Raw genomic sequence first — 3,792 nt, 5'->3', positions numbered from 1 at the left:
CAACCATGATTGGGAACTGACCTCCCTGGTTGCCTAGTCTCATGAGGACCCCACAACATGATTGGGAACTGACCTCCCCGCTTGCCTAGTCTCCAGAGGGGGATAGTACACCTACCCCCCCACACGCGTCGCTGATCCTCCATCCTCTGTAGTGCGATCAGACGGGTGACCTTGCATTGCTGTCCAGTCTCTATCGTCCAATTGGACAGTGACCTTACTGGTTGACCGGTCTGTGTTGTGGCCTATTAGTTGCCCGAGCATATCGATCCCTGGCAAAACAGCAGTCAATGGAGCGTCTGTTTGGAGGTGTTGTGTTGCTTAGTGGGGATTGCGTGTCTCATGGCAGGGTGTTACCTGAAGCCAAATAATATTTAGTGCATGTTTCGGAAGGTATATGTTTCTGAAGGCAGTAATAACTTCTGTAAATATTTATCTCCTTGTAAATTGCACAAGCTTCTTCTTGATTATTATTGTTGCTGTGTCACCCCTGCCGGCTGCTTCCTCCCTTTTCTGTCTCTTCTATTCCAATATTTCCCCTCCCCCCTTATCTCTCGCTTCCAAATTAATGTCAGCATCTCTCTTATCCCTCTCTCGCTCCCTCTCTCTCTCTCTCTCTCGCTCCCCCTCTCTCTCTCTCTCTCTCTCTCTCTCTCTCTCTCTCTCTCTCTCTCTCTCTCTCTCTCCTTGTCTCTTTCTCTCTCTCTCTCCCTACACATTCACAGTCTTTCTTTCTTTCTTTCTGTCTGTCCGTCTCCAATTTTCTTTTAGCCTCCCCTCCTCCTGATCTTCTCGTTGGCATTTCAGAGGACTGTTTTTGTGCCAGACAGCAATTCCTCAGATTGAGATATCCTAGGTTTTAAAGTCACTCAGACAGATTTACTATCTTAATGGGAGGGAGTGAAGCGGCCGCTATAAGAGCTGGCATGGGATGTTGGGTCTGGTTAACGTTTTGATACTCTAATTTCAGAGTCATTCCTACAATGAGCCGAGTGGAGATGGACAGATAAATAGACCCTTGTGTTAACCATGATTCCTTCAGTTGCACAGCCAGATAGACAGACAGAGTGTCCTAATGTACCAATCAGGGTGTTTATGTCTACATCTATTTGAGGAGACAGGGGAGGGGAGAGAGAAGGACTGAGGGGGGTGGAATAAAAAGAGAGTGGAAACATCAACTGTCCTCTGTCGTGTGAAATATGTTTGCTTAATGCAGTGATTGATTGATGGATTGAGCGTGAGATAGATGGACACATAAGGAGCACTTTGCTGGGGAGGTGCCAGTCAATGTACAAAGACTAGCGCTGACATTTCAGAGAACACCATACGTCAAATGATCAATAGTCCTTCCCCTCGCTGAGCAGGTACAGCACGTTGTTAGAGAGATAGATCCTCTATCTCAACAAGGACAAAGCCGTTCATTGGACAGTTCAGTTGACCTCTCAGTAAGAAGCAGCATATTGTTCGGCAGGTGATTTGTGTACCCTACCCGTTATACAATGACCTACTAAGAAGAAATGTTCTGTAGCAAGAATCATTTAATACAAACCCCTTTCGACAGTTGTGTATTCTTAGACACAACTTTACATACGTTCTTCCCAGTCAAAGTCCCGGCAGACCTACAGGCCGTGAGAATCTTGAGTTTGTGCATTGACCTGCTTTTAGCGAGACAGAATGGGCTCAAAAACTAAGAGAGTATGCTAACGAGGTCTATAGAGTTTTACTTCGATGAAAGGACAATGATGACACACAAGTAATTAATGCCTGTGAATTTAATGCAGTTGATTTGTGCTTTCATCTGCAGAGGCTTCAGATAATATTATATGCCAATCATGTTTCTCAACATTGGTGCACACTACCACTAGTGGTCTATGGCATAATGACATGAGAAAATGTTTTAAAATGTTTCCAAAAAAATTGCTTGTACATTTGATCTATCAAAAATATGTTTAACTAATATTGTGTCCATCTAATTTATGAAAATGTTTGAATAGGTGTAGTAAAAAAGCTTGAAATGAAATGATGACTTTTAAAGGTAGGGTACGTGATATGTTTTGCTTTAAAAAGGTTAAAGTACTATATTCTGATAGTAATCATTGCTAGAGAGCGTTTGCTCGGTCACAGGGGTCTCTCCAGCTCTTTAGTAAACAGAATATAGTACATTTTCAGGTAGGTGACACAATTTAAGCCAATAAGGAGAGAGCACTGAAAATGCACTTTCTGTTTAAAGAGCTGGAGAGACATGGGAGACTCCTTTTACTGAACAAACACTATATAGTAATGAGTACTATCAGAATATAGAGCTATTTAACACTTATTTTAACCAAAGTAAATCACTTACCCTACCTTTAAGGGCTTAATATTCATTAAGTATTAGTATTATGACCAAAAATAGCTGATCTACAATCTTGCGTTGTGTTAATATTACATTTGTAATTTATTTTAAATGAAGTTCATCAAATAGAAACAACTGGGTTATGACTTCTTAAATATATATACAGTACAGTATATAGCTATATTGTTGTAGGGAGGCGGGGTGGTGTGGTCCTCCAGGATTGTTTGAAATATGATGGTGGACCAAAGCTCAAGAACCACTGTTATAGGCCTAAGGCCTCTGAACACTAGTAGAATGGGATTTCATTGGCATGCCAATACCTTCCTCCCTTTCTCCTCCTCTCTGTTCTCTGTTGTCCTTGACATCGCACGCCTCATTGACGGGTCGATTGTTGTTGTTTTTCAGGTGATGCTGGAGCCGCTCGAAAGACATTCCACGAATCCGACTCTGAATCCCAGTCCAGCTCCATACTGATGGTTTGCGACAATCAGGAAACCCAGTGGATTCCATCTGGAGCTAGATGACTAAGAGCTTAATGCTGTCCGCCACTCACTGTGAAAAAAGGCCAGCTGTCTAGCATGTTGCCACTGACTGGTCTTTGAGGTGTTATGAAAATAACAAGTCAAGAGGTTATGCACACACTGGAGGTATAGCTCAATATTACTCTGACTTATCTGAAACGCAAAAGAAAACATTTAAACACAGAGGGATTCCACTCCGATTTGAAAATTCATCATGGCGCTGCACCATAGAAGTCAAGCTGAATAAAGGTAAAACATTATATGTGGTATGCTTCTATTTAATCTGACTAACTATCTATATTGCTACTTTGTCCATGAAATAACAAACAGAAACAGAAGCTGCATAGTGAAATCCTGAATCTCCCATTAACCACTGAAAACCTATACTTTGTTTACCGGTCTATCCTTATTACACACATTTTCTCCCTTTACACCAAGGTCTCCTTGCCGAAAATAACCAATCTGCAAGCTTGTAGATATGTTATTTTCGCTGAATGCTCTCCCCATAAATAAGGACACTAGGGTTCATGTGATTAAGCCTATTATTTGCCTGACCTTGGCTGAACATTTAAGGGTCACAGCATTGAACTGGATTACACCTTGAGAAAATCCATTTCAAATAGAGACATAAAGCCAGGTCTCTGTCTGTCCTTCGGTATTAAGAGAGCTTATAGGGTATAACACTTAAGAATCTTTCTCTTTCTTAGGTAAACTCAGAGGGAGGATGTGGCTCGATCATACAGGCATGTCTTTCTTTCTGGTAGCATCCCTCCTTTGATCAAGACAAAAACAAGACTCCATCAAATCCTCGTTTATTGGCGTAGTAGCTACATCAGGCTCCACGCCCGCCTCTCCCGCAACCGACACCCCCTCGAAAGGTGGACGGGGCCGATCCTCTGCTCACCCGAACGCCTTCCAATAGGTGAGGGCGGGGCGAGG

This window comes from Gymnoscopelus microlampas (genome assembly GCF_963454915.1).
Source record: "Gymnoscopelus microlampas genome assembly, chromosome: 11".
In the NCBI taxonomy this organism is placed as follows: domain Eukaryota; kingdom Metazoa; phylum Chordata; class Actinopteri; order Myctophiformes; family Myctophidae; genus Gymnoscopelus; species Gymnoscopelus microlampas.
This window is presented reverse-complemented; position numbering follows the sequence as displayed.